We start from the raw sequence: 17,726 nt of genomic DNA on the forward strand, positions 1-17,726 counted from the left end.
TCATCTCTTGCTATGAGCCTCTGCCAGCCTGGTGCCAGCTGGACCGTTTATGATGGCAATAAAAGCCAAACGCTGATATAAAATCACACCTGTCATAATTGGGCTTGATTTAACCGTGGAGGGAGGCAGGGGATGGGAATGCTCATCCAGAGGGTTGGGCCAAGGTGCCTCAGCCAAATGGTCCTGCCACGTCCATGCCCCCACCCCCGATGTGCCAGACCCTCCAGTGTCTGTTTTGCAGGGGGATAAAAATCCCTTTGATTCTCCTCGATGCTGCAGGAGCTTGTGTTTTAAAGGAGTGGGGGGAAAGGATGGCTGCTGGTTTAATTTGATGTTGTCAGGCTTTATTTTCCCCTTTGTTTTCCCCCTGAACTTCATAGGAGGCTGAATGGTGCTGACAGATGAGGAGAACTTTTAACTCCTGCTGCTCCAGAACTCACAGCTCTGTTTTCTCCTTTCCTAGAAAGGCAGATGTTTTTCTCCCTGATTTTTACCACCTTTGGCTCATCTTGCTCGAGACAGGACAGGAATAAATTCCCATGATATCAAAACAGTGGGATTTACACCCAGAAAGCAGCTGGCTTGTGCATGGCCCCTATACTGCACAGGAGTGGGGGTGGATGTATTTGCCTCTTGATTCCCCTTTTCCCTGTCCATGAGAAGAGTAGGAATCTCTCAGTGTAGATTTTGGGGTGGTTTGGTGTATGAAAGAGGATTGGGGTTGCAGACCCCTCTGAGATTAATGAGGCTTCTTGGTGGTTATAATATAATATAAAAAAAAAAAGCAATTTAATTTTTTGCTGCTCCCTGGTTCCTTTTCTCCCACCTAATTCTTACCTTACCCTTTCTTAAGGAACATGTAAGACTTGTACTCTCAGGGCACACAAAGGATGTCCCTGCAGCTCCCGAGTTTTTGGTTTCTTTAGGATTTTGAGCCACATCATGGACATAATTAAGCAGGGAAAAGGAGGTCCTGGCATCCCTGGGTTTGGACTTGTGGCAGAATCCTATTTTCAGGCTCATAAAGGTGATGTTTCAGCTCAGCCCTAATTTAAAGGGCAAATGTTGTGTGTGGGTACCCAGGTGGTTATCCAGGTCCTGATCCTGGCCATATGATATCCAGACCTTGTCTTATTTTATTTCCTTTCTCCACATAATGGGAAGGGAACTGTGAGCAGCAGGGGTGCTCTCTCCCCCCCATGGAGCTGGTAGCACCTCCCTGGAAATCCTATGAGTCCCACAGCTGGGTGTTCAGGGAAAACTCCAAGTGCCAGGCTCTGGTACCACATGCATCCCTCATCCCTCACCACAGAGTCCAGGGATTCTGGTCAAGCTCCCCAAACTACTGGAGCATCTGAAGCCAGCGCTGCAAGTGAGCTTGGATTTCTCCTTCAGGACTCCAATTTTTCACCACACTGGATATTTCTGCGTGGTATCCTGGCCTGGTTTCTTTTCTCCCAGCTGTCCTTGCTGCTGGGGTTGAGCATCTTGACCCTCATTCCAGCCTCTCCGTCCCCTTTGGAGCTGGTTTTGGGAATGATGACTTTAATCACGAGTAATGAAAGCAAATGGCACCACGTCTGTGGAGGTGGGGCTGTTAATCCCCACCTTAATTTGGGTTTTCCAGGACAGGTTGAGCCCCTGGAGGTGGGTTCATGCATCATTGATGGAGGCAAAATTGGAGAACAGATGTAAGCAGCTGGTTATCTCTGTAACCCATTAATTTGTGTTCTAGGGCAAAATAGCTCCAGGGCTGCATGAGAAGTGTCTTCTCTCTCCTTGATGACCTGGAGATGAGGAGTGGGAGGTAAAATCCGGTTAAAAGAGGAGGAATGGCAGAAACCCCAGGTCCTAATGCTGGCTGTGCTTGCTCCCAGTCTGGGTGGGCGTCACTAAACAGAAGCAGGTGGTTAGGGACCCACGGAGCCCTCGGTACCCCCGTGGATGGGCTGGGAGAGTGTATTTAACACCTGACGTGCAACGACATCAGTGATGCAGGGAAGAGGCTGCTGCAAAAATGCTGTGATGACACAAACCCAGGCGTTTTAGGGCAGGCAGGAGCAGGAGTGTTAAACAAAAAAAAAGGCTGGTCATCGAAAATCAAATGGAGTCAGTATCTTCTGGAAGGGAGAGGGGAAGGGAAGGGATAGCTGGAGACAAAGGACCTCTGTCTCTAATTACAGCAACGGCAGAGGCGGCACAGGAAGATGAAAGCTCCAGGTAAAGTATGAGGTGTTTTGATCTGCAACCGAGTTACCTCTGAGAGGTTCCAGGAGGATCCCCCAAGTCGATTTAGCTTCTGAGGGTTTGTTTTAAAATAATAATAAGCATGAAAAAGAGTCCTTTTTTGTGTGCATCTTTGAGACTCAAAGCTTTAAACACAGGGGCCTGAGCCACCTCCCCAGCCCTCCCTGGTACAGAAGCACTCGTTCCTCTCCTGAAAGGCTCCTCTCGGAGCTTTGCTGGATAATTGCCCCCACATGAGCTTGACCCAGAGCTCAGACTCTCCAACCTACCAGCTCTATGGGTTTTTCCCTCTGCTGGGACAATTTATTTTGGATTTATGGGCTCTCTCCTCCATGTGGAGAGCCCCACAAGCATGGGAAGGTGGAGAATGGAATGGGGGGCTGGGGAATGTAGGAGACATCATAGTGAGGAATCAACCTGTGACCTCTTGCTGCCTTTTCTTGTGTGAGTGTGGCTTAGAATAGCTCTGCTTTTCCTGGGAATTAAGGGAAAAGAAAGTTTGAAATGATATCTGGGGAATAAATGGCGTCTTTGGGAACGAAGGGTGCAAGGACCAGGGACCCATCTTTGGATTCAGCCTCTCCCATCATCCATAGGATTCACCTATCGCCCCAGGAGCCAACTCACCCCACCCACACCGAATCACTAACGATCCTCTGAAGCCAGAGACACTTCCCTGGGACGCTTCTGGCATTGGCAGCTCCCAGTTTACTGCCAGGCTGGTTTCCCGCGCTCTGGCTTCGGTTTGGAGGGACATCCAACTGGCAGCTGGCAAAGGCGCCGCTTCATCCAGCGACGGGGGCGAATCCAGCAAATAATTGTCCAAAGATTATCCCGGCGTAATGGCGCAACGACAGCAGCCGCCGCACATCATTAGAGCTTAGCATGGAGCGCGGGAAGAGATTCCACGGAGCTAAAGCAAACAAACGCCGAGCAAAACACACAGCAGATGTAGCGCATTAGTCGTGCACGGATTGACTCAGGAGCTGTGTGTCAACAGCACCGGAGCAAGGCAGGGCTTGGCAGAGCCCAGGGCTGGTTGTTCCTCTCGAGCAGGGTGCCGTCCTCGTGGGTTTGAAGGGTGCTCAGGAGCTCTTGGGGTCTCCTGTGGCTTTTGGAAGGTGGTATTTGGGTTTTTTCCTCACCTCCCTGCCTGCCAGGTGGGTGCAATGACCGAGGGTCATGGAGGCTGCTGAGTCGGAAAGGACTCACAAGGATCATCTGGTCCAACTCCTGGCCCTGCACAGACACCCGAACAATCCCACCCTGTCCCTGAGAGCATTGTCCAAGCGCTCCTTGAGCTCTGTCAGCCTTGGTGCTGTGCCCACTGCCCTGGGGAGCCTGTTCAGTGCCCGACCAGCCTCTGGGGGAAGAACCTTTTCCTGATATCCAACCTAAACCTGCCCTGACACAACTTCAGGCCACTCCCTTGGATCCTGTCCTGATCCCCACAGAGCAGAGATCAATGCCTGCCCCTCCTCTTCTCCTCCTGGAGGAAGTTGTAAGGACCTGCAAGGAGGTCTCCCCTCAGTCTCCTCTTCTCCAGGATCACCCCGTGCAGCCTTTGCCTTGTCCCTCCAGGTGGTAATTCCTTTTGTTGTGGCTCTTTTTCAGCCCCCAGAGCTCCTCCACTGGGCAGATACTGGCCCTGCTCCTCTGATTTTTATTGTATTTTATTCTGTGTATGGGGGATTGGCATCATCCCTCTTTGCTCTGCTCCTTTATGCGGCTGCTTGGGATCAGAGCCTTCAAATATTTGGTCTGAAGAATTAGTCATTTCCAAATGTGGATACATGGAAAAATCAGGATGATCAGAGCCTGTGGCAGCATCACATTGCTTCTTGCAGCCAGCCTTTGCTCCATGAGTCACGGACCAGCCAGTCCGAAGGGCTGCCCTGGCACGGGACCACATCCCAGTTTATCCTGGGGAATGGTTTGAGTCATCCCAACCTGCAATGAACCTCTCTGTAAGAGAAGAATCAATGCTAATAGGGTTTTGCTCCTCTTTTAGTATAAAAACAAGTATTAAGGCTTTGGTAGACGGTGGTTGGGGGAAAAAAAAAACAGGTACCTCCAGGTTAGGTCACCCCAATTAAGAGCTTGAAGTGGCTGGGGTGAAGGTTGTCCAGGCTTAAATCCTGTCTAACCCAGTAGGAACTGACTTGGACAATGTTTTTTGGGTGTTTTCTAGGAGAAATGGAACCTCCTGGAATTTCAGGCTTTTTTGGAACTGGCAGCAACTTTCCATCCTAAAGTTTGATCCTTGGAGTGAACGATCCGGGGCAAAGCAACGCAACTGGGGACAGACTTTCTCAGTAAGAAAATCACTTCATACATTTTGATTTTTTTTTTTTTAGCCTAGTACAGGCATCAGAGCAGCTGGAAAAATGTTCGTTGGATGAAGGAGATATTCTTGCCTTAACTATCAGCTGCAGGCTGCACCCCCTCCCTCTGATGATTTATATCCCTTTTACTGCCTCATCCTCTGCACCATCCCAGGGGAGGAGGGTGATGGTCCACCACCAAGCTGCAGTATTACCACTTGATTTTGCTGACAGGACAAACACTCTACTCCTTCCTCCAGACCACAGCATGCCAGTGATGGAGCTTTCTGTGCCTGGGACATGCCTAAATATCACTTAAGGCGAGGCAGGGTGTAAATACTCCCCGTGAGCCTTAGAGCTGAGCCAGGCGTATGTTGTGTGCTCTGGAGAAACATATATAGGGCACCATCAACTTCCATCAATTTATTCCACCTATGCCTTTTTTATTTGTCACTATGGTAACTACAAAGTAAAGATCAAAGCAATGTGCCAAGAGCAGAACAAGGTATTATTCTCACCTCCCTCCCCTTTGCAGGAATAATTTCAGCTTGTTTTTATTTCTTTCCCATTCAGAAAAATCCCTTGGTGCTGCTATGAGGGGTTGTGCCTTTTTTTTTCTGGACAAGGGATAAATCCTTGTCGCCAGCTGTTGCGAAATTGCTCCTCAAGAGTGTGAGGATCAAATAAACTGAATTTCCTTTCGTTTCAAGGCAAAGTGCAGCTTGATGGATGGACGATGTGGGAGAGGGCCGATGGAGAAGGTTCTGTGCTTTAATAGGAGTTGTTGGAAGGGCTGTTCCAGGTCCTGGGGCTGGAGGAGATAATCTGCCCAAGGCTTGTGGGGTGGGGAAAGACTTCTCCACAGAAAACACTGGGTTTCTTTTCTTTCCTTGTTGGAAAACTCTGATTTAATTAAAGGAAAAAGAAACTGGGGAGGAATGGTGTGGTCATTAAGGTGGTCTGGCTATGGGAAGTGGAGGTGCCCTGGGGTTGCTGGTTCCAGGTGGGCTGCCGGGGCACTGAGGCAGGTTCTGGGGGCACTGCAGATCCCAAAATGCTCCAGGTTTGTTGAGAATGATGCTGTTGGCACTTAGAATGGGAATTAGCAGACAGCGAAACAGTAGGAGGGAGGAGGAGGAGGAAAAGTACAATGGGGGTTGTCCTGGGGGGTGCAGAGAAAAGGAGGGTCAGCAGAGAAAAGGAACCCCTCCCAACAGCTGATGTTGCTCCTGGCTATACCCTGTGGCTTGGGATGGCTTTGGGGTCCCCATCCATGTCCTGTGGCTCTGGGGCTTGGGATGTGTTTTGGGTCCCCATGGCTCCAGGGCTGGGGTGTGCTTGGGGGTCTCATCCGTGTCCTGTGGCTTCAGAGCTTGCGATGGGTTTGGGGTTCCCATATATGCCCTGGAGCTCCAGGTTTGGGATGGACTTTGAGGTCCCCATCCATGTCCTGTTGCTCCAGGGCTTGTTTGATGTCCCATCCATTTCCCATGGCTCTGAGGGCTGAGGTTGGTTTGGGGCCCCCATCCATGCCTTGTGGCTCCAGATGGAATGTTTTAATGTGGATTAAAAGCCAGAAACCACACAAATCTTAAAATTTGCTTGATTTTTTGCTTCCTTCTCCTTAGTTATCCCGGAAACATGGTGCAAGCATGGAACATTTAGGGAAGGGCTCTGCTCTAGGCCTGGAGCTGCAGCTCCAGCGTCTTCAGCGAGGGCACTCGGCATACAGCACTGCTCTGATTAATCTCTTAATTATTTTAATTGTTAATCATTGCGCTCTTCCTGGATAGGTGCAGGAATAGAAAGGCAGGTGCAGAAAAGCAGAGGATGCTCACGGACGCGCCACCGTCGGCTGCCCTTCCAGCCACCCGGAGCCGAACTCCTTGCCATGCACATGGCATTTCCAACCCTATTTTTGTTGACTCACAAGAGCTACTGCAGAAATAAGAACAATCCCAAACTCTATATTTTTAATTGTGCCGAAGTGTAGCCAATACGCACAGGGGAAACTTTAGCTCTGATTTAAAGCGAGGGGAAAAGGAGCTTTTAAGATCCACGAGCGCGGTGCAAAGTACAAAACTGGAGGCTTCTTCGAGGCATGTTTGTGATGTTAAGTGGTAATCTCTTCCTTTATGGGCCATAAAGCAGCTTTGCAGTTGTAAGGAGTCGAATCCTGCTCGTGTTTGTTGTTTCTGCAGATGAAACGAGCTGCACAGCCACAGCAATGAGCTGCACAGCCAATTAGGATGGAGGCGCTTAAAAAATTAGCGGAAGGGTTTTGGCTGTCAGGAGAGTTTCTGGAGGGATTTTGAGGACAGCCAGGGGCCATCTGGCTTTAAGAAGGAGTTTAATCCATTTAGGAGTGGGATTATGTGATATATTTGCTTGCAGGTGCTGGGCCATGGTGGCCTCAGACTTGCTCTGAGTTTCTCCTTGCTTCTGCAAGCTGAAAATGGCTTCTGCTTCATTTTTCTTTTTGAGGAAAACTATTTAATAGGCTCCCAGCAGGGCCACATCCAGGTGTTCTTCCCAGCAGGGCCACATCCAGGTGTTCTTCCCACCAGGCCCTCACCAACACCCAAGATGGCTGAAGATCAGTAGGTGAAAGGGTTGGGGAGGTTTTGGTGGAGCCATCCTGTCAGGAGAAGTCACGTCAATGGTGGAAAACTTGCAAAAATCAGATTTTTCCCCCTGTTTTCCCAAATTTTCCATGGACTTTCTTGGAGAAGAAAACCAAGGAAGCAATAGCTCTCATCTGGGTATGTCTATAGGCACCTCCTACAGGGGATGTATGTGTGGCTGGGGTCAAAATCAGTTAGAATAAGCCAATATATTGCTCCTGAATACCCACCTGCATGGATAAAGGATGCAGCTATAGCTGCATCCTCACACCTAATTCCTGTGGACGGGCAGGGCGGCAGAACCATGGGAAATATGGGACCAGGGAGCATTTGGCATCATTGCAAGGGTAGTGACACCAAGCCCAGGTTTGCAGACTGCAGACAACCCAGGAGTGACACCCCACGGGGTGCTGCCCCACCCACCACACAAGTAGAGGTGCAACTGCAGAATTCCTACTCTGGGGGATTTTTGACACAGGCAAAGCTGGAGAAAGAAGCGCTTGTGTCCCACCACCCTTTGGAAGGAAAGGAAACACAAACTCCCTTGTTTCCTTGGAGCAGTGTTGGGAGCACAAAGTACAGCTGCATGGGGGGTTTGGTCCCACCCAGCCCCCCAGTCCTGCAGTAAGTAGCTCTGGAGATTCATCAAAACACAGCAACTGAGGATTTCCATAAAACTTACTGATGCACATTCCCCTGGCTGCCCTCTGTCCTTTTCCCACTCTGGGTTTTGGCAGGCTTTGTGGAGAGCTTTCGTGTTCATTAGGAGCAAGGTCTGGCTGAGACTTGCCCACGTGTAAATCTCCAGGGTGTCCAGGTCTCTTGGGCTGCTCTGGAAAATATTTCCTGCAAAGTAACAAAAATCTGCTGGAAAAATGCCCAGGTAGCTCTTCCTTTCCGGATGGCTGGGGAGATGTTTTGTCACCTGGTTTTGGCCAGATCCTGGGCATGGATGCTGGTGCCCTTTTCCTTTGGTGGGGATACCTGGCCCCGTCTCAGCTGTTCCCTCTGGAAGGTGAGCAGCAAAGACCACCCTGGGCATCTCCGTGAGCCTTTGAGAGGCGCAGAAAGTTGTTTTCCTTTTGGGATGTGGTGTTGGGATTGGATCCTGGCTGCTGTCCCCTGACAGCTGTGACAGCCACCACATTGGCCCCCGGCTTTGGGGTGGGCATCTCACCTCTGCCGTGGCCTGGTGGTGCTCTAGGGCAGGGAATAAACGGGGATGGCTGCCTAAAAGACCACAGAGGCTTCAGCTGCTCCCTTCCTGGTCCAGCACAGAGGGACCATGAGGGTGGTGGTGGTGGCTCTGGCTCACCAGGAACACCCCATTCCAGAGGGATGCTTGGTGCATCTGCCTCCCCCTCCCACCCCCCTGACCTCAGGAACACCCTCCCACCAGGGGCTATGACTCAGGCACAGACACCCCTCTTCCTTCCCACCCCCGAGCATCTAAATATACCTCCAGCTCCGCACCCACGGCCCTCCTGCGCTCCCAAAACCTGCTCTCTCCCACGCTCCCCCTGCCTCCCCTGCTGAGCCCCCCGCACCCCACCTTTGCCACAGCGCGGGGTCCCGTGAGGACTCTGGGGACAACCTGTGCCCGCCCACGATGCTCCAGCCCCTTTCTGCCGTGCCGCCCACCCTGCTTTAATGCAGCCCTGGGAGTACAAGCTGGGCTGGAGATATATTTAGCCTAAACCCCTGGCAGGTGATTCTGGGGGGAGGGGAGGCAGGGTTTCGTTTTTCACTATGGCAGCTCAGCCTGGGGAATCTCCTTCAGAAGCTCTGCCAGTGGTGCCAGCGAAGCCCCCCAGGGGAGTGAGTGTTTTCAGGGACCCCCCTCCTTGCACCCAAACCCTTCCCAGACTGTCTATCCATCACTCCTGATGGATTTTGTTGCGTGATATCTCTCAATAACTCTTACTTTGCAGACCCATTGATCTCAACAATGTCCTCGGGCCAGCTGTGCCTGAGCTCGCTTTCTTTCCCTGAAGGTTTGTGGTAGGAAAAAAAGGGAATTTTTTCCCCCTCAAGATACGTGTGTGCACTCCAACCCTCCAGCAAATGCAACATCACTCGAGGGGGTTTTCCTTGAGCTGATCCCAGAATATATGTGCTTTTATGCTGCAAACCCTGCTCATGGAAAGGTGATGTTTCCCACCAGGCATGTGGTCCCCACCCCTGCTCTCCATCCATCCATCCATCCATCCATCCATCTCTTCCCGGGTTTTATGTTTTTCTATCTGTGTAAGCAAATGTTTTGCCCTTCATGGATGTATCACATTGCCTCTTACACCTGCACTGAGCAGGTCTGTGACGCAGCCACAGCATCTCCTCACTCTTCCCTGTCATCCAGGGCTGGGCTGGGTCCAAACCTTCACACAGGAAGCTCTTACCTGTGACTTTGTGCAGGATTGAGCCACAGCTTGAGGAGTTTTGGGGTCTCTGGTGAGACTTCCACACCTGGCAAGCACAGAAACGGTGCCAGCAGGGATTGAAGGTGTCTCACAGGTCTGCTGAGACCCATCTGTTCTTCTTGGGAGCCGTGAACACGAGGGACAGAATGCACTGGAAGGAAAACAGGGTAAATCATGACGGAATAAAGGACTTTCATCTTCATGTAAAGTTTCCACTGTCTAGAATTGAGTTACCTTCCTTTTTTTTCCTCTTTTCTGTGGTCTAGGAATAAAGCAGCGGTAGATGGAAAGCCCACCGTGGTTTTGTGGGTGTGCAGCATAGATGTTGTGAGGGCACATATGCATGGGGTTCCTTGTCCAAGTTAAGCACAGGGTGGAGGCAGCTCTTTCCTGCATATCCTGGAGCACCAACACCTCTCCTTCCAGGGAGGTATCCTTGGCAGCAGTGTTTTTCCGTGGATCTGGGAGGCTTTGGGATTACATACATGCTTCGAGCTCCCCGTGGTCAGGAGTGAACATTGCCAGAGGCTGGAAAACAGGTGAGGAAGTTTTTTATCACTCCTCTCCCATCTCTCAAAGCAGGTGCATTTTATGTCTGCAAACCAAAGACTGAAATAGGAGATTGGGATTTATTTGGGAAATAAAGCTCTATCCATATATTCATTCATTTTTTTCCCCTTTCCCTTCCTACAGTCTATTTATCTAATCCATTTATATCTATTCATCTATCTGCCTCCTGTTTATCTGGAATATCTTTCAGGATAAATCTCTTCATGCTCCTTTCTGCATTATCTCTCTTGCCCTTATGTCTCACCATCAATCTGACGACAAAATCTCTCCCTTTTTCATCTTCTTTCAATAAATTTTGGGGGTTTGGAGTGTTTATCTTTCTTCCTTTACCTGTTGCAGGCTGCAGCTTTTCCTAGCCATGGCCACCACTCCTCTTGGACAGAATATTGGGAGCCAATGTATCATCAGCGAGGGATTTGATCCATTGTGTGTTTGGGGGTGTGACGTGGGGCTGGGGCACAGCCCTGCTATGGGGGAGTGCTGGAACAAGGAGGTGTGTGAAGCCCCGGGGAGATGCCAGAACAAACCCTTCTCTCCAAGCTCTCACTGGGGTTGCAAACATCAGGTTGGGTTATTTTCAAGCCGTGTCCGTCCTCCACCTCTCCGTCCTGCCGGAGTGACTCAGATCCATCTCGGCATTCCTGGCAGGTACTGCTTCCCACCAGCTCTCAGCAGCACCGACCGGGTCAAATGCTTATTTATAAACGAGCAGCTCAGTGCTGTCTGTGCATTTCCAGGCTGCAGGGATCGGTGGGCAGGCACTTAAATCATTTTTTCACGCCACATCCCGTGGTGCCCTTGATTAATTTTGTTCTCGGTGTACCTCAGTGTTGTGCTGAGGTCTTGTCCCCATTGTCCTGCTGGAGTTTAACCTTCCTGATTCCAGCATGATCATCCCAGAGCGGAATGTTGTCACCTCTGCTGGCCCAGCTCAGTATTTCCTCCTCCTGGGGAGGGTGAATCAACCTATTCCAGGTGTTTTCTTTGGACACAGACACCCTTTTCACCTTTGCTTAAACATGATTCTCCAAGAAACCTGCTTTGCTCCTCGTGCCAGGAAAAGAGCATTCCAGTTACTCTTGCCTGAGTCACATCTCCAAAGGTCACAGGTCAAGAGGCACAAATTTATGTGCTTTAATACATTAATTATTGTATTAAATTAGCAACAGGCCATCTGGAAGAGAGCACACTCCTTTCTCCTGTCAGAAGTTCAGTGATGGAGCAGTTCTTGGGTATGGTGCTGGTACTGTGCCTGTCATGTGGAACTTGGCACTCAAATGGAAATTATTGGAGCCTTTTGGGAGACAGAAAACCAAAGAAGGCCTTCCTCCCCTTCACCTGATCAGTGTGAGGTGAGAGCAAACAGACCCTCCAGGAGGTACCTTGGTGTTCTCATGATACAGATGCTGTGCTGGGACTGTAAGGGAGTTCAGTTTTCTGGGGGGGACAGGCTTTGGAGAGGGTTTATGTCTGGAGATTTCCCACTCTTCCTGTATTTTCAGTCTTGGTGGTTTTTTCCTGAGATTTCCCATTTCCTGGATCATGCTGCTGCCTGAGAGAGAAGCTGGGTGTTCCCTGTGGGCAACTGGATCCATCCCTAGTTTCCATGCATGACCCTGGCACTGTCAGGCTCAAGGGGAGTGAGACGTCGAGCTGCTTCTGAAGGGAGAAACTCAGCTGTGTAATCACACACATCACCAGATGCTGCTGCCTCTAAATCCCCAGGCAGGTCAGGGCACCACGTGCTGCCTGCAGCCCTGATCCCTATGTCTGCCCATTCCCATTGCTTTCCACCTGATTCCACCTTCTTCAGCGGGACCATCTCCTTGGCCTGCACCATCTCTCCCCATGCACACCCTCATCTCCTGTGTTCCTGTCTCCATCTCCTTTCTCAGGGGCAGACACCTCCTGCCTTGCTGCAGGATCTTCATCTTCCACTGTTGGTCCCTCCAGGATCCCAGGGAACTTTTCCCTAATATATCCCTCGTGCCTTCAGCAACCCTCCCCTTTTCTTTACATTTTTCTCCTCTCCATTTCATGGCCAAGTGCAGAAAGTGTTTGTAGGAAATCCTTCCCAAAAGTGGCCAACAGCCATGGAAAACCTCCTGTGGATTATTTTTTGAACATGTAGGTCGAGTCCCTCAGGAAGCACATTGGACATGCATATCCCTTTTATCCTTCTTGGCAACAGCTGCCTCTTCCTCGTGGCCATTTCTTACACTGCCGAGCTCCCGTGGGACATCTCCTAGGAAAACAAGGTATAGTCACTGAAATTATTTCCCAAATGGAAGTTATTAGCATGAGTTTCTCGTCAAAAAACAATAACAGGGGATTTAACTTCTTTTTTTGGTCTGTTTTGATGGAAGCTGGGATGCATAAGAGAGCCGACAACACATATCCAGGAGATAATTAGATTGAAAGAAAACCACCCCTCTGAAGACAATGAGATGATAAAAGAGATCAAGGTCCCCGGGAAAGCTTAATGCTTCCCTTTTTTTTCCATTACTTCTCAGGTTATTTCACTTTGCTATTAAGAAATTTGATTTGCTGATGAGCAGGGGAGGAAGCTTCCAGGCTTGGGGAAAAAACAGTTGGGTTGTGTGAGGACAAGCTATTAACGATTCAGCGATTGTAGGAACCCTAGAGATAGAGAGTTCCCTGTGAATCAGCACAGGACCAGGCTTTTTTGGTGGGACAAGGCTGATTAAACCCTTCTCCTGTCACTGGAGATGTCCTACAGCCACCCTCAATGACAGGAGATAAAAATAGTCCATCCAAACCTGCCTGTGTCTCTTTGACCATGGCCACCAAGTCCCAGGGGATTTTGGAGTTCAGGTCTTCTAGGAGTTTCTTTGGCGGGGTAATTGTGTCTTTTCTAGAGTTGGTTGGAATGTTGGAAGGTCTTCATGAACAAGGCTTCAGCTTGGGAGGAGCTCTTGTTACATCAAGGATGTGCCTGCAGCCTTGCTTGCAGCAAGAGGGGATTCCCTCTGGAGGACGTGTCCCCTCAGGGGGTGTCCTTCCCTGGGAGCTGCCCTCACCACCACACGCCTCCTCCCTGCGAGGCTCTTTGCTTGTGCATGGGACAGTTGTTTGCAGGAGGAAGCTTCTTCTCAATCCCCTGGAGATCCTTCTCATGGGACCTCTGCTTGGAGGCCCTCAGGGTGCAGGGTAATGAAAATCTCAATGAAAGAGCTTCCCACCGTTGGAAGACGTGTCTTTCTTCCCTTAGGTGGCTTTTAGAATCCTCCCTTTACTTCTGGTTCCCTCCCCTGGCAGTTGATGGTTCAGTGACGACGGTTCCCTTCCCAACTGATGGACCCATCGGTCTGAAACCCCCTGGCAGATCCCACCTCCTCTCCAAGGAAGTGGTGGGACCTCCTGGCCCACCCCATGTAATGGCGGAGCCAACCCCTTCCTGGAGTAAGCCCACATTCCCTGGAGGCAGGAGGCTCTTGGATGACCATGAAAAGCCTTTAATTGCTTCAACACTTGGAAGTACTTCACCGACATCCAACAGAACAGCTTGGACAGTTTTTGTCCAAAGTTCTGCAGCTGAAGGCAAATGAGACCCTGGTCACCTCAAACACTGCAAAATGCCCCTCTCAGACCCTGGGAAGCAGCTACCAAACCAGATCAGATGCCTAGGAATTGTCTGCCCACTTTTACAAAGCATTTTGTGTGCATTTACTAAATGCTGGTGATTTTGTTTCCAGGTGACAAAGGAAGGTTTGGACACGTGAGGTCGCATTATCTGAAGGCATCAGGATGGAGTAAAGATCTCACAAGAGGTGGAGTAACAGGATCCAGCTCTTATGGGAGCAGGTGGAAGGAGGACAGCACCTCCCTCCACCACCAGTGGTGAAGGGAAACTGTCTTTTGCCCCTTGCAAAGCCGCAGTGAAGTGATCCCTCATCCCACCACCAAACTGGTCTGGGATGAGCCTCGTCGCCACTGGTGTTTGGGGTCTGATGTACATGGGGACACATGGGCAGGTGGGAAAGGCCACATGGTGAGCAGGGAGTTCCTGTGCTGTGGGGCCTTCCCTTCCCATCTCCATAGCTCCAGTGCTTTCTCACCCCACTGCTCAAACTGACCTGTCACTGCCCCCGAAGGAAAGAATCCGACAAATTCCACGGCTGTGCCTCTGCCGGACTGAGGCTGCACAGCTGGACCCAGACCTGATCCCGGGCTGTGTCCTGGCTGCAGTCCAGGGTAGATAATTACGCCATGGAGCAATGTCTCCTTGGTCCTTCCCTGAAGTTTCAATGAGGATTGTTACTTCATGCTCCCCCTCCTTGTCTGAGTGACTCCGGGGGGGGCCAAGACCAGATCCCAACCATGAGGCTTAAAGATGGGATTTTTTTGCTTGCCATGGGAGGTTTTTCTTCTTTTTCCATCACAGACACCTCTTGAAGGAGGAGGTTTGGTGGCAGCAGGTTGTCCACCCCACTTGGCTCAGCAAGAGAGGCTGCAAACTCACATCAAGGAGTTTGGCTCAGCTTTTTAGCATGAATTATTAATGCCCAGGCAGCCTCTCTTGGAGCAGAGCTCTGCCTGATTCTGGAGCACCCACTGCAGAGCGGATTGGTGGCAGCCAGGAGGAGCTTGTGTTTATATTGTCACCTTCACCCCCCAAAATTCCTTTGTCTGTGCCCACGGAGAGGGTAATTTTGCCCCTCAGAGTCGTGTCCAGCGCCGAGTCTCGGAGAATCAGCTCCTTGCTCAGCTGCTCCAGGAGCTGATGTGGACACCAGGATTTCTCTCTTGTCAGGATAGTGTTCCCTCTCCCTTTGCTTTCTCCTCCACCTGGAAACTTGCTCTTAGGCTGTTCCCTTTCAGGGTTTGATGGACAGAAACCTCTCACATGAGTTTGATGTGATGGGAGGTGTTTGGAGACTGCTTTCGTCTCTGGGTGTATTAATAATTAATATGTTGATCCAGAGCAATATTATAAACTGGGTAAATATTTTTTTCATCCTTTTTTCATCCCTTTTTTCTCTCCTTTTTTTTTTTTCCTCTTCTTGGCTTTTATTTTTAAGCAGCAAAAGAAGAGCAGCAGCCTGCAGTGTCACTGCTCAGTGGGGATTTTTCAGTCTCCCTGCAGGGCTTGTACCCTCCTTCCTGCTGAGGCGTCCTCTCTATCCTCTCCATCCTCTGTGTCTCCAGCCCTGGGCTCTTGGTTAGGTGACACGGAGGGTGAATGGTTCCTGGGAATTTTCAAGTTTAGACTTTTTAAAGCTCTCTTTTTAATGGAGAGCTCACATGTGGAGTCTTTTTAAAGCATCTGAGGGCCCTGTGGTGATGTTCAGCTCATTCATGTTTTGGAGGTTTCTAGAATGCTCCATGGGGATTTGATCTGGTTCCTCCAGCATCTTCCCATTGACCATTTTTGTTTCACATTTTTTAATCTTAGTGCCTCTAAGACTCGTAATTGGATTCAGAAACCACATCCCTCAGTGTGCCCATCGGGTTGAGGAGATCTTGGGCAGAGAGACAGAAGTGTCCTTGGCAAAGAGCTTCCAGCAGCTGAATCTCCAAACCCTACTTGGACAGCAAATGAAGGGCACCTTTCCAGAAGCCTTCAGTGCCCAAGCTGCTGACTTAAAACCATCTTGGCCTCAGTGTCGACACAGTTTTGAAGGTCATTTCATCAGCCAGTTGGTGTTTATTTTGGAGGACACCACGGCTGACATGATTCACCTGAGGCCAATTATACCCGTGGCATTTGGACTCCTTAAATATGCAAATAGGCCTGTCCTCCTCTCACTTGTCTGCAGAACTCACCTCTGCCTTTCATGATGTTCCTTGAGGTTCCACAGCCCCAAATTAAAATATCCTCTGCTTTAACTGCAGCACCTCCTAATCCCTCAAACATCTGCTAAATTACTCTCTGAGATACCTTGGGAGCAGAGCTAATTCCAAATGGCATTAGCTTAAATTCCCAGTGTCCGACTGGTGTATTAAAAATCACTAACTTTGAGCCCCATTCATCTCATTTTCCTGGCTTTAATAGATGTCCTGCCTTCATGCTGAGAATATTTCTGCTTCTGAGAACACTGCTGGCTTTTCATTAAGAGTTTCCAGTGGATAATGTCTTGTCTCAAAGGCTTTATTTAAACCATGTAAATCTGCATCTATGATTTATTTGGCTTTTTGATTCCTACCCTTTCCAGTTAACACACTTGGTTCAACCTGGTCTGTTGGTTGGTATAGTCTAGAGGGATGAAAGGCAAGTTGTTCAGTCCTGACATGGAAGGTAATCCTGGGATGATCCTGGACAATCAAACTTCTTCTGGTCCCGCTGGTTTTGGGTGGTTTCCTCTCCTATGATGCCCTTCTGCCACCAGGAAAGGATTTAATTTCTCTGCAGTCTGATTAATAGCCCTGTTGATTCTGGAATGAACCTTTTATCAACTCTCTCATCCCTCTACCCAAATCCTGCGCCTGCAAGGAGGTCACACTGTTTAGAAAGCCATGGGGTGGGCTTGTTTGGGGTAGTCACCTGCTCAGGCTGCACTCCATTACCCCCATGCCAGAAGAGCAGTTTTTTCAGGTTGTGGACCAGTGTTTCTTCCCTGGTTCCACCTGATTTGGGCTCTAAAAGGACCACAAACACCCAACTAAAGTTTACTGCTGGATTTGCTCCAGAGCGTGAGAGCAGTTTGAGAAGTGACCGCTTGTCCTCAGCCCAAACTTGCCCCTGAGGGGCACTGTGTTCCAAATTCCCTTCTGGGTTTGGGACAACCAAGTTTGACTCTTTGTTGGATTGTCTCTGCAAGGCGGGTCTGAACTGGGTCTGCTGTGGTGTCGTAGGAAAGGCCCTGGTGGGACATTCCCTTTCATCTCCAGTCTCTGTGCATCTCCTTGGGGTAGGTGTGCAGTGATTCCTGCTGGATTCGGGGGCTTATCCAGACCTTGGGGAACGGGGTGGGATCTCCTTGCACAAATGGACACTGAAGCTCAAAAATAGGAGAAAAATTGGAGAAAAAATAGAGAAGTCCTTGGAGGTTGTGAACCCAGTGCCTCTGGAAGCCGAGCTGAGCTGCCATCCGTGTGCAGCTCTCTTCCAGCTACGTGGGCGAGGGAGAGAGCAAGAGGAGCTGGAAGTACAGAGGCTGCCAGACAAGGAAACAAGCTGGAGGGGAAGGGAACCAGAGGGAGACGCTCTCAGATCACGAGCACCTTTGAAGTGTGCAAAGGAGAGGAAACTGCTTCTCGCTTCCCTTGGGATAGAGACTGGCACACCGTGACTCTTAAATGGGATTTTAGCGAGGTGAAGGAGGGAGGTAGGGGGAGGGAGAGAGACTGTCGTGTCTCCTGCCATGACAGAGGGATCTGGATCTCAAGTTCTCTGGCACAGACTCACTTTTCCTTTGAAAGCTGTGCCTGGGAGCTGGACTGATGGAAGACGGAGATCTCCTGCTGGGAGAGGGTTCGCTGCCCATCTGTGTGAGACTTGTCTGGGCAGTGCCGGGGCCGTGGGCTCAGAGCATCCACCCCCTGGGTGGGACACTGGCTCAGTCCCAGGCTGGGCAGGACTC

At 50.1% G+C, this 17,726-nt stretch overlaps 1 long non-coding RNA gene across 1 annotated transcript; it reads left to right on the top strand.

Annotated features, from left to right (window-relative positions):
* Positions 1–2,715: 2,715 nt before the first annotated feature.
* LOC113974727 lies at positions 2,716–6,506 on the top strand. Its single transcript, XR_003536630.1, has 3 exons — positions 2,716–3,407; positions 4,439–4,562; positions 6,365–6,506. It is a non-coding gene; the product is annotated as an uncharacterized LOC113974727 (long non-coding RNA).
* Positions 6,507–17,726: the final 11,220 nt, after the last annotated feature.

This window comes from Neopelma chrysocephalum, unplaced genomic scaffold (genome assembly GCF_003984885.1).
Source record: "Neopelma chrysocephalum unplaced genomic scaffold, ASM398488v2 Primary Assembly neopelma1_124, whole genome shotgun sequence".
Taxonomy (NCBI): Eukaryota; Metazoa; Chordata; class Aves; order Passeriformes; family Pipridae; genus Neopelma; species Neopelma chrysocephalum.